General features: G+C 53.6%; 1 protein-coding gene across 2 annotated transcripts in view; it reads left to right on the top strand.

Annotated features, from left to right (window-relative positions):
- Nucleotides 1-27581, top strand: part of LOC119956524 (cytohesin-3-like) — a 76862-nt gene that overhangs the window by 13130 nt on the left and 36151 nt on the right. Inside the window, exon 1 of one of the 2 annotated variants that reach the window (XM_038783814.1) lies at nucleotides 24406-24565. The exons of the other annotated variant lie outside the window; for it this stretch is intronic. The gene's annotated coding sequence lies outside the window, so the exon portion shown is untranslated. Of the gene's footprint in view, nucleotides 1-24405; nucleotides 24566-27581 lie in introns of those variants that run through there. 2 annotated transcript variants of the gene reach the window in all.

Raw genomic sequence — 27581 nt, forward strand, 5'->3', positions numbered from 1 at the left:
ATATGTAATTAAGGAGTCATAAAAGGCGAGTTAATTATTGATTTTAACCATTTACTTGTTCACAGAGGAATGGCTAATGGGATATTGTTTTGATTGCTGGAGGTTCCCTGGCGAGTAGATTATTTATTTATTTATTTATTTATTTTTTTAGAGTACCCAATTCATTTTTTCCAATTAAGGGGCAATTTAGCGTGGCCAATCCACCTACCCTGCACGTCTTTTTGGGCTTTGGGGGCGAAACCCACACAAACACGGGGAGAATGTGCAAACTCTACACAGCCAGTGACCCAGGGCCGGGATTGAAACTTGGACCTAGGTAGTAGATAGTTTATGAGAGATCGTATTTAATCCTAGTCTATGCAGGCGATGGGACATCTTCATGGGATACAGATGATCTAATTAATGGGAGGAGCCAAGTCTGTCAGTAATTTTCAGTTTTGCCAAAAGCTGTAAGGTTGAACACAAGAGTCTGACAAGAGATGGATATTCAAGTTGTTCCTGAAAGGGTCTCTCTCGCCAAAGTTCTGCACAGATAAGCAAGTAAACCTGGTTTGTTAACTTTATTTATAAGTGGCATTTGAACTGTATTGGGTTCTTGAATGAGGATATGTAAATAGGGCGTTAAAGTTTTGCCTTTTATTTAAGTTTAACTTATAAATATACAGCTATTCTTTGATGTTAATGTGGTTAATTCTGTGATTAAATTAAAGTTTGTTTTAACATAAAAGATACCTATTGGTCAGGGGCATCAGTCCTGGGGTGAAGTGTCCTATCCTCACTATTTTATAAATAGAAAAATTGTTTGGAGTTCTCATCCGGTATTCTAACAAAGATTGGGATCTGGTCCGATATCCTAACAAAAGTTGGGATTCAGTCCGGTATCCTTTTTTAAAAATAATTTAGAGTACCCAATTCACCTTTTCCAATTAAAGGGCAATTTAGCGTGGCCAATCCACCTACCCTGCACATCTTTCGGTTGTGGGGGGGGGTGAAACCCACGCAAACACGGGGAGAATGTGCAAACTCCACACGGACAGTGACCCAGAGCTGGGATCGAACCTGGGACCTCGGTGCCGTGAGGCCGCGGTGCTAACCCACTGCGCCAGTCCGGTATCCTAACAAGAGTTGGGATCTGGTCTGGAATCCGAACAAGAGTTGGGATCTGGTCTGGTATCCGAACAAGAGTTGGGATCTGGTCTGGTATCCGAACAAGAGTTGGGATCTGCTCTGGTAGCCTAACGAAGGTTGGGGGAATGGTCCAGTATCCGAACAAATGTTGGAACCTGGTCCGGTATCCTAACCACATTATGGGGGCGGCCGGGACCCCAACAGTTCCTGTCAGCTCTGTGCGAGAGCTAGTCCCACTCCCCAATGCTAATTCCCTGTTACCCAATTGTTCTCTCCCTCTTTACTCACTGCTCGTTCGGAAACTGGGGTTGCCAACCCCCACCCCTCAGGCAGTGCATTCCAGATCCTCGAGTTCTGCTTGGAACCTGGAACACCTTGATGCGCAGGATGGTAAATGACAAACATCGCAGTTTATTCCGCCTGTCAGTACGACCTCAGAACCCACAAGTGACGTGGGAGTTTGCATCTATTTTAAAATGGCTTTTGATTCCTGATCTGCCAGATAATATGGAACAAGCGGCGGCCTCTTTCTGTGCCGCAAGGAATCTTTGACTCCGTACAAACACAGCCGGCCGCTCAGCATCCGCGGGGACCAGCGTTACGTCAGGTTGCTTTGATCTTTCCCGACTGACTGACTTTGCAAAATGTGATGTTTTTATGCCTGGTCCGTAAGGTAACATAGTATCACTTTGCAGAAGTTACTCCCACATAGTCGGCCTGGTATCAGCAAACCCTGCAAAGCGCTTTCCTCTCTCTGGTCTGTTGATATCATGGAACGATGCAGCACCGATTGAGGCCATTCAGTCCATCTCGCATGTGCCACCCCTTTGAAAGAGCAATCTGATTAACCCCCTCCTACAGGACTGCCAAATCTTCCTTTTCATGCAGTCACCAGCCCTCCTTTTGAAAGTTACCGTCGTGACTCTGCGACCTCCCCCCCCCCCCCCCCCCACCGTCTTAGAGAGCTACCAGCCAATCCGATCGGCCAACCGCTCTGTAGTCTCAGCAGCGCCACCTGAAGCCACATCCGGGACTCCAGTCCCCAGTGCTCAGGAGGCTGGACTGACAGGAACTCCAAGCGTTAGGGTTCACGGGGAGTGGGATTGTTCTCGCTGGAGTTCAGAAGAATGAGGGGGTGACCTCATAGAGACTTATAAAATTCTAACAGGACCAGACAGGGTAGATGCAGGGAAGATGTTCCCGATGGTGGGTGTGTCCAGAACCAGGGGTCACAGTCTGAGGATTCAGGGTAACCCATTTCGGACAGAGATAAGGAGACATTTCTTCACACACAGTGGTGAGGCTGTGGAATTCATTGCCACAGGAAGTAGTTGATGCTAAAACATTGAATATATTCAAGAGGCGGCTGGATATAGCCCTTGGGGAGAATGGGATCAAAGGCTATGGGGAGAAAGCAGGATTAGGCTATTGAGTTGGATGATGAGACATGATCGTGATGAATGGCGGAGCAGGCTCGAAGGGCCAAAAGGCCTCCTCCTGCCCCTATCTTCTATGTATCTCTGTGTCTATGAGTGGGGCTGAGGGGGTGAGTGCAGTTTGGGGGGGCAGGTTCAAGAGGCCAGAGGGGAGGGTTAAAGGGGAGGGTCAAAGGGGGTGGGGGTAAGACTGGCTTGGATGAAGAAGGCGGCATGCCTATCACCACCTCTGTCAGTATTTCACCAGTAGTGCGTAGTTGTCAGTCATCCTGCTTATGGGCAGCACGGTAGCATGGTGGTTAGCACAATTGCTTCACAGATCCAGGGTCCCAGGTTCGATTCCGGCTTGGGTCACTGTCTGTGTGGAGTCTGCACATCCTCCCCGTGTGTGCGTGGGTTTCCTCCGGGTGCTCCGGTTTCCTCCCACAGTCCAAAGATGTGCGGGTTAGGTGGATTGGACATGATAAATTGCCCTTAGTGTCCAAAATTGCCCTTAGAGTTGGGTTATGGGGATAAGGTGGAGGTGTTGACCTTGGGTAGGGTGCTCTTTCCAAGAGCCGGTGCAGACTCGATGGGCCGAATGGCCTCCTTCTGCACTGTAAATTCTATGATTATCGTTTGGTCAATAGAGGCTCTTAAGTGGTCAATTAATGGCCTCCTTCTGTGCCTTCACACTTCTGTAATTGATTCTGTCCTGAACTGTATTACTGACCTGGTAACTCCCCCACTCACTCTCCAACCCCTTGCCTGCCCCCTTGCCCCAAAATGTTCCCTCCTACCCCCAAGCCCCTTTCATGCCTCTTCATACTCACCATGTCCCTCCATGTCCCCATGCATCCTCTATAGCAACTCATCCAGTATGCACTACGGGAAAATATCAGAATATCTTTGAAATTCACATTAGAAAAGTGAAGTTCTAATAGTCGAATCGAGCTGTCATTCAAACGCAACATCACACTGTAAAAAAATCTCTTTCATGACAGCCATTCGAAGGAAATGAAATCCTCTCAAGTGATCAATCTGCTGTAAAAATCAATGCCTGTTCATTATTGTGTCAAAAATATTGTGTCGGGGCAGCACGGTAGCATGGTGGTTAGTATAAATGCTTCACAGCTCCAGGGTCCCAGGTTCGATTCCCGGCTGGGTCACTGTCTGTGCGGAGTCTGCACGTCCTCCCCGTGTGTGCGTGGGTTTCCTCCGGGTACTCCGGTTTCCTCCCACAGTCCAAAGATGTGCGGGTTAGGTGGATTGGCCAGGCTAAATTGCCCTTAGTGTCCTAATAAATAAGGTTAATGGGGGTTGTTGGGTTATGGGTATAGGGTGGATACGTGGGCTTGAGTAGGGTGATCATTGCTCGGCACAACATTGAGGGCCGAAGGGCCTGTTCTGTGCTGGACTGTTCTAAAAAAAAACGAATAACGTATTTCAATTGAAATGTGAACGTGGCATTTCCCGCTGTTTGGGTTTGGAATTGTTTGGGGTCTTTCCCTCTCCTGGTGTCCAGGGAAGCAGAGGCCGATTCTGGCATTGCGTCCACCCCCTCGTCTAAACTCAGCTAGCAAAACACCGCCTGAGAATCAAACCCCGGATCTCTTTGACTCTGCGTCGCAATGCTGGGTCGCCTACTGCCTTGACTCCACAAGATCATCAATGAGAGCTTGAGGACGAGCTTACGATGGAAGGAATACCATTAATGAAGCGGCTGACGATGGATGGATCTAGGATACTACCCCGAGGCACTGGAACATTGCGCACAATTCTGGTCGCCACACTACCAGGAGGATGTGGAGGCTTTTGAGAGGGTGCAGAGGAGGTTTACCAGGATGTTGCCCGGTCTGGAGGGTGAATAGACTCTGACCGTTTTCATTAGAACGACGGAGGTTGAGTGGCTTACCTGACAGAGGTCTACAAGATTATGAGGGGCATGGATAGAGTGGATGGGCAGGCACTCTTTCCCAGGGTGAATGGGTCAGTCATAGGTTGAAGGTCCGTGGGGCAAAGTTTAGAGGAGATGTGCGAGGCAGGTTTTTTACGCAGAGGGTGGTGAGTGCCTGGCACTCATTGCCAGGGGAGGTTGTGGAAGCAGATACATTAACGAAATTCAAAAGGCATCTCGACAAAGACATGGATAGGATGGGTATGGAGGGATACTGCAAAAGGAAGTGCTGAGGGTTTTGGCCAAGGTTGGTATCTGACCGGTCCAGGCTTGGAGGGCCGAAGGGCGTGTTCCTGTGCTGTACTATTCTTTGTTCTTTACCAGCAAGGTAGTTCCCAGTGCTGACGCCACTCCCCGGTGCACATTAAAGCCATAAGACCTCAGTACCCAAATAACAAAATCTACCAAAGCGCCTTGATCCAAACTGGCAACGAAGCCATATTTCAGGTGTGGTAGTATGACTAGAGGTACTACGGTACCTGGGAGTGTGAGCTACCATTGGTGGAGAAGGCTCTCTGCTCATTGGCCAAAGTGTTTGCATTTCATTGGTCGAAATGTAAGGTAGCTCCGCCCAGTGAGGCGGGGTATAAGAACCCGTGTTTCCCAGCAGCCGGCCTTCTTTCTGTACTCGAGCTGCAGGGGAAACATCTTGTTGATTAAAGCCTTCAATTCGGACTACTCCTTCGTTTCTGTAGTTATTGATCGCGCATCAACAGGCACGCTCAGTGAGCAACAACAACTTGAGAAGCATGACACCATCCGGAACAAAGCAGCCCCCTTGATTGGCACCCCATCCACTACCTTAAACATTCATACCCTTCACCGCCAAAGCAGAATGGCAGCCGTGTGTACCATCTACAAGATGGGCTGCAGCAACTCACTCAGGCCCCTTAGACCTTCCAAACCCGCGTCCTCTGCCATCTGGAGGAACAAGGGCAGCATGGGCATGGGGAAGACCGCCACCTGGAGGTCCCCAGCGAAATCACTCCCCACCCTGCCCTGGAAATATATCGGCCGTTCCTCCACTGTCACTGGGTCAAAATCCTGGAGCTCCCTCCCTAATAGCACAGTGGGTGCACCTACACTGGGTTCAGGAAGGCGGCTCCCCCACCACCTTCTGAAGGGCATTTAGGGATGGCCAATAAATGCTGGGATCTGGCCAGCTCCCTCCCTGCACGGTAGGACTGTAACGGGTCCGAGAAGGCGGCTCGAATACCAAGCCTGAATTAAAAACGAGAGCTGATTTGCACTTGATAAACCTGGTTCCCCTATTTATTTACTTCTTTATTTATTCATTTTCCCCACTTCAAAGGAAATGGGGCTTTTGCAACCCGGACTATCTCTGCTGTGGCAAAGATTAGTCCAAAACGCACTATACTCAGAGTGAAAAAAGCTTCCCCTCGCTACAATGAGTCATTTACTGATAGGGTCTAGGCAGTGGGCAGGATGTGGCCACTGACACTGGAGGCTACGCATTGCTGAATCTGTTAACCACCGACTCTGGCAGATCAGTAAATGAGGGCAGTGCAAATATTAGCAGAGCTGCTCTAAGCCTGGAAGAAGGCCCCTATGTGGTGTTGCAAGCTTAATTTAATTAAAATATAATCCCAATGAACCCCCCCCTCCCCCCACCTTTTACTTCACTCGATCACAGAGTTGTTAAAGGCGCAGAAGGAGGCCATTCGGCCCATCGTGTCTGCACCGGCTCTCCAAACGAGCACCGTCACTTAGCGCCGTCCCCCTGCCTTTTCCCCTCCACTGCCTCTACTCAAGCAATCCTCCAACTACCCTCTCGAATTGCCTCGATCGAACCTGCCTCCCCTCTCCCTCCCAGGCCTCGCATTCCACACCCCGACCACTCGCTGTGTGGAAAAGATTTTCCCCTCACATCGCATTGGCTTCTTTTTGCGAATCGCTTTAAATCTGCGCCCTCTCGTGTCCTTGATCCTTTTACCAGCGGGAACAGTTTCTCCCCCGTCTACTCTGTCCAGCTCCCCTCATGATTTTGAGCGTCTCTATCAAATCTCCTCTCGGCCTCCTTCTCTGCGAGAGGAACAGTCCCAACCTCTCCAATCCGTCCTCACAGCTGAAGTTTCTCATCCCTGGATCCAATCTTGTCAACCTCTTCTGCTCTCTCTCCAATGTGTTCACATCCTCCCAAAAGTGTGGCCCCCAGAACTGCGCCCAATATTCCAGCTGAGGTCTAAGTAGTGTCTCGTATAAGTTCAGCACACGACCTCTTTGCTCCAGTAAGAAGTCTTACAATCACCAGGTTAAATACGACAGGTTTTTTGGAGTCATTGGCCAGGATTCTCCGATCCCCCGCTGGCTCAGAGAATCGCCGGGGGGGGGGGGGGGGCGCGAATCCCGCCACGCTGCCGATTCTCCCGCAAGCAGAAAATCGGCGGCAATCGCACCGGCGCTGTCATCGCGGCGCCGGTCGGGGCTCGTTGAAAGCGCCCCCACCCCCCCCCCTCCCCACCCCCAGCGATTCCCTGCGCTCGACGAGCCAAGTGCCCATCGAGTTCCGCCGCCATCATTTACGCATGGTCCTACCCGGCGGGACCTCTGCGTTCTGGCTGCGGGGGCCGCCCTGATGGGGTGGCGGGGGGGGGGGGGGGGAGCCGACTCCAGGGGGGCAGTCCTCCGACGGTGGCCCGGCCCGCGGTCAGGGGCAACTGATCAGCGGGCGGGCTCATTCCGGGGCGGGTACTACGGTCCTCCGCGCCGGGCCCGTGTTGCCCGCGGGCCGGCGTGGAGACGGCCGTGGCGCGCGTGCGCGGACCTGCGCCGGCCGTGGGGGGCTGGCTTTCGGTGCAGGAGCAGCACACAGCACTCCGGCGCCGTTCTAGCCCCCTAGCCAGGGGTGAATGCCTGGGCCTGGAGGCCCGGTGATGCCGGCGTCGCTCGCGCCGGTTTTGACGCTGGTCAACACTTGGTCGGGATTTCAGAGAATCCCGGCCATTAGCTTTCGGAGCGCAGCTCCTTCATCAGGTGAGGAGAGGTAGGTTCCACAAAATCATATATAGACAAAGTCAATGATGCCAGACGATACTTTGAATGCGAGTCTTTGCAGGTAATTAAGTCTTTACAGGTCCAGACGGAGCGACTGGGGGGAGGGATCTATGCTCTGGTGCTCTATGCCCCTGTTAATAAAGCCCAGGATATATTTGCTTTATTGACTGCTCTCTCCACCTGTCCTGTCACCTTCAATAATCTATGGACACAAACACCAGGACCCTCTGCTCCTGCACCCCCCCCCATAAGAATTGTACCTCTTATTTTATGTTGTCTCTCAATGTTCTTCCGACCAAAATGCATCACCTCCCACTTCTCCGCATTGAACTCTGTCTGTCACCTATCTGCCCACTCCACCAACTTCTCTGTGTCCTTTGGAAGTCCCACACCCTCCTCCTCACAATTTACAATGCTTCCAAGGCGTTAAAACTGTCTCCTGCGCACCAAGATCACGGCCATTCACTTGTATCAGGAAAAGCAAGGATCCCAATACCGATCCCTGGGGAACGCCGCTGCAAACCTTCCTCCAGCCTGAAAAATATCCGTTGACTATTACTCTCTGCTTCCCATTATTCAGCCACTTTTGTATCCACGTTGCTAATGCCCCCTTTAATCCACTTCTGCCAGATTGGAATGTCATTGGCTTTGCAGGCTACGTCCTGCAGGACACATGTATCTGGTCCCATAACATAAGACAAGGAGAACATTATTTTCTCGACGCTTTGCGGTTACGATTTTCCGATCAGTCACCTTTACCACCTGAGGCGAGATACTGCAATCATTGTTGCCATGCCGACCATGTAGTCTTCTGCCTCTGCAGTTTCAAACGCCTGGTCAACTCGGTGAGTGGCACTGGTCCTGGGAGAACCTCACCGCAGGTCAAAGAGGCTGCTCAGCCCATCGCAATTGTGCTGGCTCTTCTGAGAGAACTGTCATGGTTTCCCCTGCTCTTCCGTCGCACCTATCGGATATCTGTGCAGTTCCATCGAATCCCTGCGGTGCAGAAGAAGGACATTCGGCCCATCGAGTCTGCACCGACCCTCTGAAAGCGCACCCCACCCCAGCCCGCTCACCCGCCCCCCATCCCCGCCACCTAACCCGCGCATCTTTGGACACTGAGGGCAGCCCGGTAGCACAGTGGTTAGCACTGTTGCTTCACAGCTCCAGGGTCCCGGGTTAGATTCCCGGCTTGGGTCACTGACTGTGCGGAGTCTGCACGTTCTCCCCCGTGTCTGCGTGGGTTTCTCTCCGGGTGCTCCGGTTTCCTCCCGAAAGACGGCGGACGCCATTCTCCCAGCCCCGCGCCGGGCCGGAGAATCGCCCCCGCGCTAACGCGCGACACTCCGAGGTGCGGAGAATTGGCGCCATTTGCAGCGGCGCGTTTGGCGCGGCGCCGGTCGGGGGCCGCTGATACTCCGGCCCGGATGGGCCGAGCGGCCGCGAGGAAAAAGCAGCGTCCCGCCCGGCACTGTCCACACTTGGTCGCTGCCGGCGGGAACTCTGCGCGAAGGGTCAGGGGGCGGCCTGTGGGGGGGGGGGGGGGGGCCTCCGATGGGGTCTGGCCCGCGATCGTGGGGCCACCGATCGGCGGGCCAGCCTCTCACCCCCTCGGGCCTACTTTGTTGCGCGTCCGGCCCCAGAACCCCCCCCCCCCCGCCATGTTGCGTCGACCGGTGAATTGGACATTCTGAATTCTCCCTCTGTGTATCCGAACAGTGGCTGGAGTGTGGCGACTAGGGGATTCTCACAGTAACTTCATTGCAGTGTTAATGTAAGCCTACTTGTGACAATAAAGATTATTATTATTATATTATTATTTTGCACGGCCAATCCAGCTAACCTGATTCTGAGTCCACGGACCAAAATAATAAAAATAAAATAAAAGAATTGGGAATAAAGGAAATAAACAGGAAGGATTCTTACAGTCGGATTCCACTCGCCACACGCTCCTAAAGGGGGAACGTGTGATTCACATTGGCTGATATGAATGGATAATTAAAGGGAGTTGGGGAGAACAATCGTGAATAAAGGCTTGATCGTTGAATTTAAATGTATTCAAATGGCGACCTCGACGAACTCCGGCTGGAAATCCCCTCCCGCCCTCATAGTCTGGAGCATCATTTTACCTCAGGACTACATTTGATCAATGTTTCCTCTGCACCGTCAGGAGAGATGAGCCAGTATTGGCATTAACAAATAAAGCTCCAATCTCAATCCTTCGTCCAGTTACTGAGGCAGTCATCGGAAACCGCTCACCACGGCTCCCGAGAGGGCCGGCAATACATTTTCTGAAAGATCGCTTGATGCTTTCAAGTGTCACTCTGAGTGACCACCAACAAAATACCTCCAGGCATAGGGCTGATCACACAGCTCATGGGGGAGACTGTCACACCTCAACGGGATCGGCTGCAGCTCTGTAACTTTGTGAGATGCTGGCCTGGTGGGATTGTCGTTGGCAATCCAGAGGCCCAGGCTAATGGTGTTGGGGCATGGGTTCAAATCCCTCCATTTGTCTATGTGGGTTTCCTCCGGGTGCTCCGTTTTACTCTCGCGGTTCAGGAAAGTGCGGGTTAGGGTGGGTTGGCCATGATAAATTGCCCCTTAGGTGATTGGCCATGCTAAATTGTCCCTTAGTGTCCAAAAAGGTTAGGTAGGGTTACTGGGTTACGGGGATAGGGTGGAGGTGTGGGGCTTAAGTAGGGTGCTCTATCCAAGGGCCGGTGCAGACTCGATGGGCCGAATGGCCTCCTTCTACACTGTAGATTCTATGAACCACTATGAACTTTGGCATGCAGGTATGGACTTTAAATTCAATGTGGAGTTATAAGGCAGCGATGTGAAACTTGTTGTAAAAACCCATCCGCTTCACTGATACCCTCTGGGGCTGGAAAGCGAGTGGTTGGGGTCTGGAATGGTGCTGCCTGGGAGTGTGGTGGAGGCAGGTTCAATCGAGGTGTTCGAGAGGGTATTGGATGATTATTTGAATCGGAACAATGTGCTGGAGTTGGGGAAACAGCACCAAGTCATGATGCTCGCTCGGAGATGGGCCGAATGGCCTTGTCCTGCGCTGTGGCAATTCTGTGATTCCTACCTGGCCTGTGTGTGTGTGTGTGTGACTCCAGACCTACATCAATGCAGTGCCCTCCGAAATGGTCCAGTGAAGCCGGTTCAGCTCAGGGGTAATTAGGGATGGGCAACAAATGCTGGTCCAGCCAGCGATACCCACATCCCATCAAAGAACAGCAGGAACTGGCTGGATTGGGCTGTATTGGGTTGGGTTGGGTTGGGCTGGGTTGGGTTAGGTTGGGCTGCGCTGGGTTGGGTTGGGCTGCGTTGGGTTGGGTTAGGTTGGGCTGGGCTGGCTTGGGTTGGGCTGGGTTTGGTTGGACTGGGTTGGGTTGGGTTGGCCTGGGCTGGGTTGGGTTGGGTTGGGTTGGGTTGGGCTGGGTTGGGTTGGTTTGGACTGGGTTGGTTTGGGTTGGGCTGGGTTGGGTTGGGTTGGACTGGGTTGGGTTGGGTTGGACTGGGTTGGGTTGGGCTGGGTTGTGTTGGGCTGGGTTGGGTTGGGTTGGACTGGGTTGGGTTGGGTTAGGCTAGGCTGGGTTGGGCTGGGTTGGGTTGGGCTGGGTTGGGTTGGGTTGGGTTGGACTGGGTTGGTTTGGGTTGGGCTGGGTTGGGTTGGGTTGGACTGGGTTGGGCTGGGCTGGGTTGGGTTGGGTTGGGTTGGGTTGGTTTGGGCTGATTTGGGCTGGGTTGGGTTGGGCTGGGTTGGGCAGGGCTGGGTTGGGTTGGGTTGGGCTGGGTTGGGTTGGGCTGGGTTGGGTTGGGTTGGGCTGAGTTGGGCTGGGCTGGGTTGGGTTGGGTTGGGTTGGGTTGGGTTGGTTTGGGCTGATTTGGGCTGGGTTGGGTTGGGCTGGGTTGTGCTGGGCTGGGTTGGGTTGGGTTGGGCTGGCTTGGGTTGGGCTGGGTTGGGTTGGGCTGGGCTGGGCTGGGTTGGGTTGGGTTGGGTTTGGTTGGGCTGGGTTGGGTTGGACTGGGTTGGGTTGTGTTGGGCTGGGTTGGGTTGGACTGGGTTGGGTTGGGCTGGGTTGGGTTGGACTGGGTTGTGTTGGACTGGGCTGGGTTGTGTTGGACTGGGTTGGGTTGGACTGGGTTGGGTTGGGTTGGGTTGAACTGGGTTGGGTTGGGTTGGTTTGGGCTGGGTTGGGCTGGGTTGGGTTGGGCTGAGTTGCGTCGGGCTGGTTTGCATTGGGTTGGGCTGGGTTGGGCTGGATTGCATTGGGTTGGTCTGGGTTGGGTTGGGTTGGGTTGGGCTGAGTTGGGTTGGGCTGGTTTGGGCTGGGTTGCATTGGGTTGGGCTGGGTTGCATTGGGTTGGGCTGGGTTGTGTTGGGTTGGGCTGGGTTGCATTGGGTTGGGCTGGGTTGGTCTGGGTTGGGTTGGGTTGGGTTGGGTTTGGTTGGCTTGGGCTGAGTTGGGCTGGGTTGGGTTGGGTTGGGCTGGGTTGGGTTGGGTTGGGCTGGGCTGGGTTGGGTTGGGCTGGGTTGGGTTGGGTTGGGCTGGGTTGGGCTGGGCTGGGTTGGGTTGGGCTGGGTTGGGTTGGGCTGGGTTGGGCTGGGTTGGGTTGGGCTGGGTTGGGTTGGGTTGGGTTGGGCTGGGTTGGGTTGGGTTGGGCTGGGTTGTGTTGGGCTGGGTTGCATTGGGTTGGGCTGGGTTGGGTTGGGTTGGGTTGGGCTGGGTTGGTTTGGGCTGGGTTGGTTTGGGCTGGGCTGGGTTGGGCTGGGTTGGGTTGGGTTGGCTTGGGTTGGGCTGAGTTGGACTGAGTTGGGTCGGGCTGGTTTGGGCTGGGTTGCATTGAGTTGGGCTGGGTTGGGTTGGGTTGGTTTGGGCTGGGTTGGTTTGGGCTGGGTTGGGCTGGGTTGCATTGGGTTGGGCTGGGTTGGGCTGGGTTGGGTTGGGTTGGGTTGGGTTGGGCTGAGTTGGACTGAGTTGGGTCGGGCTGGTTTGGGCTGGGTTGCATTGAGTTGGGCTGGGTTGGGTTGGGTTGGGTTGGGTTGGGTTGGGCTGGGTTGCATTGGGTTGGGCTGGGTTGGGCTGGGTTGGGTTGGGTTGGGTTGGGTTGGGCTGGGTTGGGTTGGGTTGGGCTGGGTTGGGCTGGGTTGCATTGAGTTGGGCTGGGTTGGGTTGGGTTGGGTTGGGTTGGGTTGGGCTGGGTTGCATTGGGTTGGGCTGGGTTGGGCTGGGTTGGGTTGGGTTGGGTTGGGTTGGGTTGGGCTGGGTTGGGTTGGGTTGGGTTGGGTTGGGCTGGGTTGGGCTGGGTTGGGTTGGGTTGGGCTAGGTCGGCTCTCATTCATCAAGGGTTGAAAAGCATAGCCAGGGCGCCCATTGTGAAAACAAAATGGACGTTTCGGTCATTGTCACGTTGCTGGTTTGGCGGCAAGCAGGCTGCCGCGTTCCCTCCACTGCGGCATTTCAAAAGTACTTCAGGGGCCGTCGTGTGTTTTCGGACGTCGTGCGATTGTGAAAGCTGTGTGGTCATTTATTGCCTAAACGTTGAAAGTTTTTGATGGAGTGGATAGAGGTTTTCTCTTGTGGGAACGAGCATAGGTGGAGGCCGCCAATATAGGGCTTAGCACTGCCGCCTCACAGCGCCAAGAACCCGGGGCTAATGGTCAGTCAACCTTTCTCTGACCCTCTAAAGACGTTTTAAAACATTTTGCACAATGGACTGGTAATCGAGACAGCAGCTTTCCTGCATTAACAACACAATTGGGGAGGGAAATCGAATAAGTATTTCAGAAGCAACTTCTCTATCAGAGAATGTGGAACTCACAACCGCAGGGAATGGTTGAAGCAAATGGTACAGATGTATTTAAGCAGAAACTAGATAAGCAAATGAGGGAGAGGGAAATGAAGGGATACAATGGTGGATTGAGGTGAGGAACGGTGGGCGGAGGAGGCTCAAGTGGAGGATAAACACTGGCAGCGACTCAACCCAACACAGGGAACATACTAAACCCAACACAGGGAACATGCTTGACCCAACACAGGGAACATACTAAACCCAACACAGGGAACACTATCGACCCAACACAGGGAACATACTTGACCCAACACAGGGAACATGCTTGAACCAACACAGAAAACATACCAAACCCAATACAGGGAACACGCTTGACCCAACACAAGGAACACACTTGACCCAACACAGGGAACATACTAAACCCAATACAGGGAACATGCTTGACCCAACACAGAGAACATACTAAACCCAATACAGGGAACACGCTTGAACCAGCACAGGGAACACACTTGACCCAACACAGGGAACACGCTTGACCATACACAGGGAACAAACTCTACCCAACACAGGGAATACATTTGACCCAACACAGGGAACATACTCGACCCAATACAGGGAACACACTCCACCCAACACAGGGAACACACTCCACCCAACACAGGGATCATAAACGACCCAACACAGGGAACACACTCCACCCAACACAAAGAACACACTCGACCCAACACAGGAAACACACTCCACCCAACACAGGGAACACATTCCACCCAACACAGGGAACACACACCACCCAACACAGGGAACACTCTCCACCCAACACAGGGAACACACTCCACCCAACACAGGGAACACTCTCCACCCAACACAGGGAACACACTGCACTCAACACAGGGAACACACTCGACCCGACACAGGGAACACACTCGACCCAACACAAAGAACACACTCGACCCAACACAGGAAACACACTCCACCCAACACAAAGAACACACTCGACCCAACACAGGAAACACACTCCACCCAACACAGGGAACACATTCCACCCAACACAGGGAACACACACCACCCAACACAGGGAACACTCTCCACCCAACACAGGGAACACACTCCACCCAACACAGGGAACACTCTCCACCCAACACAGGGAACACACTGCACTCAACACAGGGAACACACTCGACCCGACACAGGGAACACACTCGACCCAACACAGGGAACATACTCGACCCAACACAGGGAACATAGGCGACCCAACACAGGGAACACACTCCACCCAACACAGGGAACACACTCCACTCAACACAGAGATCATACACGACCCAACACGGGGAACACACTCCACTCAACACAGGGATCATACACGACCCAACACAGGGAACACACTCCACCCAACACAGGCAACACACTCGACCCAACACAGGGAACACACTCGACCCAACACAGGGAACATACTCCACTCAACACAGGGATCACACACGACCCAACACAGGGAACACACTCCACCCAACACAGGGATCATACACGACCCAACACAGTGAACACACTCCACCCAACACTGGGAACACACTCCACCCAACATAGGGAACACACTCCACCCAACACAGCGAACACTCTCCACCCAACACAGGGATCATACACGACCCAACACAGGAAACACACTCGACCCAACACAGGAAACACACTCCACCCAACACAGGAAACACACTCGACCCAACACAGGAAACACACTCCACCCAACACAGGAAACACACTCCACCCAACACAGGAAACACACTCCACCCAACACAGGAAACACACTCGACCCGACACAGGAGACACACTCCACCCGACACAGGGATCATACTCGACCCAACACAGGAAACACACTCCACCCAACACAGGGATCATACTCGACCCAACACAGGGATCATACTCGACCCGACACAGGGAACACACTCCACCCAACACAGCGAACACTCTCCACCCAACGCAGGGAACACACTCGACCCGACACAGGAAACACACTCCACCCAACACAGGGAACATACTTGATCCAACACAGGGAACACACTCGACCTAACATAGGGAACGCACTCCACCCAACACAGGGAACACACTCCACCCAACACAGGGAACACACTCCACCCAACACAGGGATCATACTCGACCCAACACAGGAAACACACTCCACCCAACACAGGGATCATACTCGACCCAACACAGGAAACACACTCCACCCAACACAGGGATCATACTCGACCCAACACAGGAAACACACTCCACCCAACACAGGAAACATACTCCACCCAACACAGGGAACACACACCACCCAACACAGGGAACACACTCCACCCAACACAGGGAACACACTTGACCCAACACAGGGAACACACTTGACCCAACACAGGAAACACATTCCACCCAACACAGGAGACACACTCCACCCAACACAGGGAACACACTCCACCCAACACAGGGATCATACTTGACCCAACACAGGGAACATACTCGACCCAACACAGGGAACACACTCGACCCAACACAGGGAACACACTCCACCCAACACAGGGAACACGCTTGACCCGACACAGGGAATATACTCGACTCAACACAGGGAACACACTCGACCCAACACAGGAAACACACTCCACCCAACACAGGGATCATACTCGACCCAACACAGGAAACACACTCCACCCAACACAGGGAACACGCTTGACCCGACACAGGGAATATACTCGACTCAACACAGGGAACACACTCGACCCAACACAGGGAACACACTCGACCCGACACAGGGAACACACTCCACCCAACACAGGGTACACACTCGACCCAACACAGGGAACACACTCCACCCAACACAGGGATCACACTCCACCCAACACAGGGAACACACCCGACCCAATACAGGGAATACACTTAGCCCAACACAGGGAACACACTCCACCCAACACAGGGAACACACTTAGCCCAACACAGGGAACACACTCCACCCAACACAGGGAACATACTCGACCCAACACAGGGAACACACTCGACCCAACACAGGGAACACACTTGACCCAACACAGGGAACACACTTAGCCCAACACAGCGAACACTCTCCACCCAACACAGGGAACATACTCGACCCAACACAGCGAACACACTCCACCCAACACAGGGAACATACTCGACCAAACACAGGGAACACACTTGCCCCAATACAGCGAACACTCTCCACACAACATAGGGAACATACTCGACCCAACACAGGGAACACACTCCACCCAACACAGGGAACACGCTTCACCCAACACAGGGAACACATTCGACCCAATAGAGGGAACACACCCGACCCAATAGAGGGAACACATTTGACCCAACACAGGGAACACCATCGACCTAACATAAGGAACACACTCCACCCAACACAGGGAACACACTGCACTCAACACAGGGAACACACTCGACCCGACACAGGGAACACACTCGACCCAACACAGGGAACATACTCGACCCAACACAGGGAACATAGGCGACCCAACACAGGGAACACACTCCACCCAACACAGGGAACACACTCCACTCAACACAGAGATCATACACGACCCAACACGGGGAACACACTCCACTCAACACAGGGATCATACACGACCCAACACAGGGAACACACTCCACCCAACACAGGCAACACACTCGACCCAACACAGGGAACACACTCGACCCAACACAGGGAACATACTCCACTCAACACAGGGATCACACACGACCCAACACAGGGAACACACTCCACCCAACACAGGGATCATACACGACCCAACACAGTGAACACACTCCACCCAACACTGGGAACACACTCCACCCAACATAGGGAACACACTCCACCCAACACAGCGAACACTCTCCACCCAACACAGGGATCATACACGACCCAACACAGGAAACACACTCGACCCAACACAGGAAACACACTCCACCCAACACAGGAAACACACTCGACCCAACACAGGAAACACACTCCACCCGACACAGGAAACACACTCCACCCAACACAGGAAACACACTCCACCCAACACAGGAAACACACTCGACCCGACACAGGAGACACACTCCACCCGACACAGGGATCATACTCGACCCAACACAGGAAACACACTCCACCCAACACAGGGATCATACTCGACCCAACACAGGGATCATACTCGACCCGACACAGGGAACACACTCCACCCAACACAGCGAACACTCTCCACCCAACGCAGGGAACACACTCGACCCGACACAGGAAACACACTCCACCCAACACAGGGAACATACTTGATCCAACACAGGGAACACACTCGACCTAACATAGGGAACGCACTCCACCCAACACAGGGAACACACTCCACCCAACACAGGGAACACACTCCACCCAACACAGGGATCATACTCGACCCAACACAGGAAACACACTCCACCCAACACAGGGATCATACTCGACCCAACACAGGAAACACACTCCACCCAACACAGGGATCATACTCGACCCAACACAGGAAACACACTCCACCCAACACAGGAAACATACTCCACCCAACACAGGGAACACACACCACCCAACACAGGGAACACACTCCACCCAACACAGGGAACACACTTGACCCAACACAGGGAACACACTTGACCCAACACAGGAAACACATTCCACCCAACACAGGAGACACACTCCACCCAACACAGGGAACACACTCCACCCAACACAGGGATCATACTTGACCCAACACAGGGAACATACTCGACCCAACACAGGGAACACACTCGACCCAACACAGGGAACACACTCCACCCAACACAGGGAACACGCTTGACCCGACACAGGGAATATACTCGACTCAACACAGGGAACACACTCGACCCAACACAGGAAACACACTCCACCCAACACAGGGATCATACTCGACCCAACACAGGAAACACACTCCACCCAACACAGGGAACACGCTTGACCCGACACAGGGAATATACTCGACTCAACACAGGGAACACACTCGACCCAACACAGGGAACACACTCGACCCGACACAGGGAACACACTCCACCCAACACAGGGTACACACTCGACCCAATACAGGGAACACACTCCACCCAACACAGGGATCACACTCCACCCAACACAGGGAACACACCCGACCCAATACAGGGAATACACTTAGCCCAACACAGGGAACACACTCCACCCAACACAGGGAACACACTTAGCCCAACACAGGGAACACACTCCACCCAACACAGGGAACATACTCGACCCAACACAGGGAACACACTCGACCCAACACAGGGAACACACTTGACCCAACACAGGGAACACACTTAGCCCAACACAGCGAACACTCTCCACCCAACACAGGGAACATACTCGACCCAACACAGCGAACACACTCCACCCAACACAGGGAACATACTCGACCAAACACAGGGAACACACTTGCCCCAATACAGCGAACACTCTCCACACAACATAGGGAACATACTCGACCCAACACAGGGAACACACTCCACCCAACACAGGGAACACGCTTCACCCAACACAGGGAACACATTCGACCCAATAGAGGGAACACACCCGACCCAATAGAGGGAACACATTTGACCCAACACAGGGAACACCATCGACCTAACATAAGGAACACACTCCACCCAACACAGGGAACACACTCCACCCAACACAGGGAACACACTCGACCCAACACAGGGAACACACTCGACCCAACATAGGGAACACGATAAAAGCAAATTACTGCAGATGCTGGAGTTTGAAACTAAAACAGAAAATGCTGGACAACCTCAGCAGGTCTGACAGCATCTGTGGAGAGAGAACGGAGCTGACGGTTCGAGTCCAATGACTCTTTGTCAAAGAGGTAACACAGACCTCTTTCTGTGCCATTTACTGGATGCGGTCGGACGTAAATTCACCCTGATTGGATGAGCACTGTGCGATGTGGCTGGAGGCTCAAATATATTTTACACTGGCGGGATGTGAGTGTTGTTGGCCGGACTGGTGTTCAATCCCCAGCCATGGCTGCCCTGAGGAATGCTGAGGTGAGTTCCAACTGAACAGCTTTCTCGGTCCGTCCAGCCGGCAGCCTGGAGTCAATCACGTTCGTGTGGGAATGGAGTCACCTATAGGCCAGGCCTGGTAACGGCTTCGGGCTCTAACCCCCGAAAGACCCTCGTCTGGTTTGAGGGAGGATCTGACAGCTTTCAAACCTACCCTTCCCCAAGTTCATTTAAAAAAAAAGTGGATTCAAATTCTCCAAACCCGCCACAGCGGGAAGTGACCTCCGCGCTGCCAAATTAAAGGGTGACGGAAATAGTCAGCGCCATCGCACGGGGGGAAGAGAGTCCATGCCTGGGCCAGGGGCTGGAAAAGGTTCGAAATGTCCCAGGTTTTCAAACAGGTCCCGAGGCAGAGAAAGGGACCGGGGAGAGGAACCGAGATGGATTGGTCGGCAACGGGGTGGTTGGCGGGCGAGATTGAAGGGCAAAATGGAGGACAGCTGCTGGGCACGACGTGGGGGAGGGAAGGAGGAAAGAAACTCGAGTCGCACCTCGAGGGGGCGGAACGGGGAGACCAGAGTCATCCGCACGATAGAGAATGGGAGGCGACGTTTCTCATCTGATGTTGGTGAACACAAAAGGGTTGGATTTGACGGAGAATCGGGCAGGCCACCAGCCCCCCCCCCCCCCCCCCCCCCAACAGACATCCGCACTCCTCCTGGGTTCCCCCTCCCCCACCCACACCCCCACCCAGCCCTCACACGACCTGATGATGTCGGGTCAGCGAGACGACGCTCTCCGATATTACGGAAGGCGGGCAGGTGCGGTAACTGGGAACCCGCCCACCATTTTGAAATGACCAATTAGCCGCTGAGAGGCTCTTAAATTTGTCTCCGTGACTGAACTTTTGGTGGCGTCGAGGCGTCTGCCGCTTGACGCTTTTTGGGGTCCACCAACTAAATTGAAGAACAGAAATTAACTGAGGGATAAATTAAAAGGGGCCGCTCCTAAAAAAAAACAAACTCACCGCACAGCCCAAAGGGAACAAAGAGTAGATAGTGTTTTGAAGAATAAAGGGATTAAGGGATCTGGTGTTCGGGCCGGAAAGTGGAGCTGAGTCCACAAAAGATCAGCCATGATCTCATTGAATAGCGGAGCAGGCTCGAGGGGCCAGATGGCCTACTCCTGCTCCTTGTTCTTATGTTAAGAGGAACGGAAACTTAAGAACATTAAACCCTGGCCCTGGGTCACTGTCCGTGTGGAGATTGCACATTCTCCCTGTGGCTGTGTGGTAGTCACCACTGTTGTATATATATCGCATATGAGGTGTATTACGGTAAGGCTCCTGTACTACAGGTATGAGGGTAGATCCCTGCCTGCTGGCTCCGCCCAGTAGGCGGAGTATAAATATGTGTGCTCACCGAGCTGCAGCCATTTCGGCAGCAGCTGCGGGAGGCTACACATCTCTGCGTAATAAAGCCTCAATTACACTCTACTCTCGTCTTGTCATAATTGCATCAATCTGGTGGGTTTCACCCCCACAACCCTAAGATGTGCAGGATAGGTGGATTGGCCACGCTGAATTGCCCCTTAGTTGGAAAAAATAATTGGGTACTCTAAATTTATTTTTTTTAAATTAAATCAAATTGTGAAAACCGGGATGAGTAAAGCAGTCCGACCCCTGCGGTGCCCACCGAGCACAGAAGGCCCTCTGCCGCTCGAAGTCCCGGGCTAGGCTCCCGATTGGGCGTGGAGCACCCCCTACCCCACCCCACTACACAACTCCAATTGGCCGACTTGCTTCCGGGCGGCTGCTGATTGGTCATTCGATGAGTTGAGACTAAGGGGGGAGGGGGACACAGGAACGGGAACCTCACTCAGTCTCTGGACTGCGTTCCGCCAGCCCAGCGAGAAATGTCTAATGTAGCCCAATGCTCTGTCCGGGAGGTTATAAAGCGTCCAGTCGAAAGAGGAGATACCCCAAGCTTCCTCGGATTACCAGAACAATCCACTTCCTTACACCCTGTAACAAAACTTTCCTTCATCTATAAATGAGGGTGTGTAAAACTTTCTCCCGGGTAGTGACTAACGCTCTGAGCTCCTGGTTCGAGTCCCACCCCAGGACCTGATGGCCAAGAAAGGGGCCAAATTCAGGTTGAGTGTCAACTTGCAAATCCTTCCAAACACGCCAATGGCTGGCGGTAAGAGCGGGAGAGACTCCTGGTCAGGCGCGTGATATGATGGAAAGAAAATTGAGCCTCTACCATCGTTGTCCTTGGCGACAACATGCAGGTAAAAGTGGCCGTCGCCATAGCAACAGTTGGCCGGAGGGCTGGTGAGGACCAGGCAGCATGGGGTTCGATCCCGGTGTTGGCCGGAGTTGGATTCGGGATCTATCCGTGGCGGAGGTCATGGCGCTGTGGGTCGGACTTGCCTTCGGGCAGAGAACGTGAGGAGGAGGCGAAACAAAAGACTGACGACTGTTTGCGTTGCGCCTGGACCATGTTGCTTTAACCTGTCAGAACGGGGAAAGAAATTGGCCCTTTCGCACTCCTCCGAACCTTTGAAAAAGAAAAGAGGGAAAAGAGAAGTGATTAATGTTTGTGGTTTGTAGATGAGGAAGTTTTCGTGATGCCCTGAGCCGGGGGATGCAGGTGGTCCTACACTTAAAAATAGAGAGAGCAATTTATATGACATTTCCGATCGGTTGTTCCGGGTTTAAAGCTGACAGCTGGAGGTAGTGTGGGTTGCGTTGGAAAGATAGTTTTCTGTAAGGAGTTTTTCTCACCATTGAGGGCCCCTCCCCCCTTTTCATTGAGCCGAAATAATGTCTATAATTAAATTAAATAAATGCATGCTATACACAGCCAATTAAGTGCAGCAATTGATAATCATAATAATGTTTATTGGTGTCACAAGTAGACTTAAATTAACACTGCAATGAAGTTACTGTGAAAATTCCCCAGTCGCCACATTCCGGCGCCTGTTCGGGTACACGGAGGGGGAATTCAGAATGTCCAATTCACCCAACAAGCACGTCTTTCCGGGACTTGTGGGAGGAAACCGGAGCGCCCGGAGGAAACCCGCGCAGACACGGGGGAGAACGTGCAGACTCCGCACAGACAGCGACCCAAGCCGGGAATCGAACCTGGGACCCTGGCGCTGTGAAGCAACAGTGCTAACCATTGTGCTATCATGCGGTAGTCACGTGGCAGCCATTTTGAGCACAGCAAGCTGCCACAAAGTTCAATGAGGTAAAAAAAAAGCCCGATTACCCTTTTTCTGACCCTCAAAGATGTTTTAAAGCCTTTTGCACAATGGACTGGTCAGAAGGTGATCATGGCTCGGCACAACATTGAGGGCCGAAGGGCCTGTTCTGTGCTGTACTGTTCTATGTTCTATGTTCTAAGGTCATCAAGTCAACAGCTATCCTGACTCCCAATTGACAATACAATTGGGGTTGCATGGTGGGATAGTGGTTAGCGCTGCTGCCTCACAGCACCAGGGATCCTGGTTCGATTCCGGCCTTGGGAGACTGTGTGGAGGGTGCATTTTCTCCCCGTGTCTGCGTGGGTTTCCTCCCACAGTCCAAAGATGTGCAGGTTAGGTGGATTGGCCACGCTAAAATTAGTGTCCAAAGGTTAGGTGGGGTTACTGGGTTAGAGGCATAGGTTGGAGGTGTGGGCTTAAGTAGGGTGCTCTTTCCAAGTGCCTGCGGAGACTCAATGGGCCGAATGGCCTCCTTCTGCACCGTAAATTCTATGGCTACCTTGTCAAGGGCAGTCGGCGATGTGCAATAGATGCCGGATCAGCCACGACACGCACATCCCGTGAAAGAATAAACCACATAATATCCCATCCATATATCAGTTCCTGTATATAAAGCTCTTGTTGAGAAAGGCACGGAGGAGTTTAAGGACTGATTTGCTGTACATTGTATCCTTTTTCCCTGAACATATCCAATAATTGTCTGGAGACAAGGGGTGATTCTTGTTCTTCCTAACACTCTTTACTTCACCAAGAACAGGCCTCGTCAAGAAAGATCTGGGGCTGGATTCTCTGTTTTTGGCACTATGTCCCCACGCCCTTGTGAAAACTGTGGTCTTTTACGCCTGGGTTGACGCTCCCAGCTCCAGCTGCCGATACGGCCCCCTGCACTTCCGGGTCAGAGGCCGTACAGGCGCATGGCGGCGGCCTCCAGCGGCTGCTCCGTGCTCCACGGCAGACTCAGACCGCGGACCTGGACCGCAGGAATAGTGCCCCCGGTCAGTCGCTCGCCCGACAAGGACCGCCTGCATGAAAAGAACCATAGTCCCGAATGAGCCCCCACCCCCCAACCCCAGCCCTCCGATCGGCCCTCCCCCGACGGTGGACAGAGTCCGCAACCACCACGCGGGTATCACAGGCGGTGGGACCATGAGCGGTCCACGCCGTCTGGAATTCGGCCGATTGGGGACAGGGAATAGTGGGGCGGGTGTCAGTCAATGGCCTCAGGTGGTGAACAGCGTACTCCCCGGGCTTTTCGCGGGGGGGAGGGCGGAGAATCGCGGAACCGGCGCCGGGCCCGATTCCACGTGGGAAACTAGATTCCCCGCCCCGTCGCCGAACGCGGGTGCGGAGAATCCAGCCCCAGTTATTTGCCTGATTCACCAAACTCCGCAACTTTGAATAGTCTCCATTACCGAAGATCCCAGTGTCAGGAGAGACAACGGAAGCAGAGAGCACTCTGAACCGCAGCCTATCCCATCGCTGGGGCACGGGTTGACATTGGCCCAAGGCAGGAGCCGCCTTAAAAGAGGTCCTTTGTGTAGATTTGGCACGGGCGTCGCTGCCAGTCTTTGCATATTCATTTTTCCCTGCCGTGCTTTATCAAGACCGTTTCCCGTCCATGCAAATAGCTGGGGGGGTTACTTTGACTGGGAATGGGGAATTGCAGCAATCGGTTTCTCGCAGACAGTTCCTCCTGATGGTGCTAAGCTCACAGCTGTTTCCTTTTCCATTCTGGCTCAGTGATACTCGGCTGAGTCAGAGCAGTAGCGACACTGTCAGGGGAGTGAGCAATTCCTCTGTGTTCCCTATTGGTGACCGTCCACGGCGGGATTTCCTTTGTGAAGAACGAACATGGTGTTTTCAACGGCGACTTTCGCCCCTCTCAGGCTTTCCAAAATGCCTCCCAGCCGCTGAGGTTGTGGCGTCGCGGCGGCCATTTTGAGCACAGCGAGATCCCGCAAAGGTTACTGAGGTAAGTGGCCAGTTCGTCTTTTGGTTGAGGGGTGAATGTTGGCCGGGGCTTTGCTCTTGTTCAAATAGCTTTGGGGAAAAGATCCCAACAGCTTTGGGGTCTTTGACATTAATCTGAGAAATGGCACCTCCGACAGTGCAGTGGTCCCTTAGTACTGCACGGGGGGGGGCTGGGGAAACAAGCCTTTCAGTGAAATAGTTGGCTCTTCACTGCCTGTTTCCTTCTGCGCTGCACGGTGGAACGGTGCTGAGCACTGCTGCCTCACAGAACCAGGGTCCCGGGTTCAATTCCGGCCTTGGGTGACTGTCTGTACGGAGTCTGCGCGTTCTCCCCCGTGTCCACGGGGGTTTCCCCCGGGTGCTCCGGTTTCCCCCAGCAGTCCAAAGACGTGCAGGTTAGGTCGGGTTATGGGGATAGGGCGGGGCAGTGGGCTTGGGTGGAAAGCTCTTTCAGAGGGTCGGTGCAGACTCGATGGGCCGAATGGCCTCCTTCTGCACTCTACGGAACCGAAGGAAAACCCACTTATCAATCTAATCTTGACATAGTTACTGCTTCAACTCTGGTAGGAGCTGGTGTGGGAATTGAACCTACACCTCTTGACTCGGAGGTGAGTCGGCTGCTAACCAAGTGAAGACTCAAGCCTATTTCTCTCACAATGGATTTTGAGCTCGTCAGGGTGAGGGATGTTGGCATCGATTAGGTGAATAAAACTCACGAACAAACAAAAAGGTGAATTAAGAGCAGGAGGGCCACTCTGACCCTTGAACCTGCTCCACCATTCAGTAAGGTCCTGGCTGATCTGATTGTAACCTGAACCTCACATTCCTGCCCCCCCCCCCGATAACCTTCCCCCCACCCCCCCACCCCCCACTTGTTAATCGAGAATCTATCCAGCTATGCCTTAAAAATGTTCAAAGACCCTAATTCCACCACCTTTGAGGAAGAGAGTTCCAGAGACTCATACCCCTAAGAGAATTGAATTCTCTTCATAGAAATTGAATTTACAGTACAGAAGGAGGCCGTTCGGCCCATCGTGTCTGCACCGGCCCTTGGAAAGAGCACCCCACCCAAGCCCACACCTCCACCCTATCCCTGTAACCCAGTAACCCCACCTAACATTTTTGGACACTAAGGGGCAATTTATCACGGCCAATCCACCTAACCTGCCCATCTTTGGACTGTGGGAGGAAACCGGAGCACCCGGAAGAAACCCACGCGGACACGGGGAGAACGTGCAGACTCCGCACAGACAGTGACCCAAGCCAGGAGTCGAACCTGGAACCCTGGAGCTGTGAAGCAACGGTGCTAACCACTGTGCTACCATGCTGCGGGGCAGTTCTGTCGGACGATGTTTCTGTACAATAACGGGGACATTTGTGCGTGGGTTTTTGTGTCTGCGTGGGTTTCCTCCGGGTGCTCCGGTTTCCACCCACAGTCCAAATATGTGCAGGTTAGGTGGATTGGCCATGCTAAATTGCCCTTAGTCTCCAAAATTGCCTTTAGTGTTGGGTGGGGTTACTGGATTATGGGGTTAGGGTGGCGGTGTTGACTTCGGGTAGGGTTTCCAAGAGCCGGTTTTACTGATTCGAGTGGTCAATGTGTGGAAGCGGCGATGCGTGGGCAGAAGGTAGGCAGGGAGGGGACAGGAAAATAAAGCGTGGTTAAAGGGTGAAGACTCAGGTGACAGGTATCCCCAAAGCATCCCTGAAACATATCCCATCGACTCATGAGAGACCCTGGCTTGTGACTGAGCAGAACGGAGCAGGTTCATTCGCGAAGGGACCGGACGCATTGAGAGATTTGGTCGCCACCTGACCCGCATGTGGTAGAGTCTCTAAATCAGGGATGGGCAAACTACGGCCCGCGGGCCGCATGCGGCCCGCCAAAGGTATTTCTGCGGCCCATCAAGTCATTAAAAAAAAAAAAAAAAAATTTTTAAATTGTTTTTTAAAAAAAAATTTTTTTTTTAAGGTTAATGGGGGGGGCTGTTGGGTTACTTACTGGTATAGGGTGGATATGTTGACTTGAGTAGGGTGATCATTGCTCGGCACAACGTCGAGGGCCGAAGGGCCTGTTCTGTGCTGTTCTGTTCTATATGAGGCGCCCAGAATCATAACCGGGTGAAATAATTATTTTACTTAATATACTATGCGGCCCTTTGTGAATTATGAATTTCTGAATGTGGCCCTTGCACGGAAAAGTTTGCCCACCCCTGCTCTAAATGGTGCAGTGGGCTTATGAGGGGCGGGATAATCGCCGGGGGGGGGGGGGGCGGTCTGAATCCCGCCCCACCGCTCCGACGCCGGCCGTCGAATTCTCCGGCGCCGGTTTTCACGCTTTGGCAGCGGCACCCCCCCCCCCTCCCCCCCCCCCCGGCAATTCTCCGGGCCCTGAGCCTGTTTTCGGCCAGTCCCGCCGGCGTGGATTAGACATGGTCCGTGCCGGCAGAGCCTGGCTTGGAGGGCGGCTCGCGGAGCCCTCGGGGGGGGGCAGATCCAGCCCCGGGGGGAGCCCCCACGGTGGCCTGGCCTGCGATCGGGGCCCACCGATCTGCGGGCGGGCCTGTGCCGTGGGGGCAGTCTTTCCCTCCGCGCCGGCCTGTGTAAGGCTTCGCATGGCCGGCGCGGAGAAAAAGCCTCTGCGCATGCGCAGGAAACACGCTGGCGCTCCTGCACATGCGCCACCTCGCGCGGCCGGCAGAAGCCCTTCGGCGCCAACCCCTCCAGCGCCGGCCTAGTAAGTGCCGAGGATTCCAACAACCTCCGGGCAGCCCGACGCCGGAGTGGGTCACGCCGCTCTTTGGGGCCGGTACAGGCTGCCCCGCCGATTCCGGGACCATCCCGGCCCAGATGTCTGAGAACCCTTCGAAATGGAGTGGGAGGCAAGTCACCCTCGATCCCCAGCGACTGCCGAAGAAAGAAAGATTGTAGGACAGCGCCAAGCCTGAAAGTAGACAAGCAAACCGAAAAGTCGTGAAGAATCCAGCAGGAAGCTTGGTTCTACTAGCCTGGAGTTG

The sequence above is a fragment of the Scyliorhinus canicula genome, chromosome 23 (assembly GCF_902713615.1).
Source record: "Scyliorhinus canicula chromosome 23, sScyCan1.1, whole genome shotgun sequence".
NCBI lineage: Eukaryota > Metazoa > Chordata > Chondrichthyes > Carcharhiniformes > Scyliorhinidae > Scyliorhinus > Scyliorhinus canicula.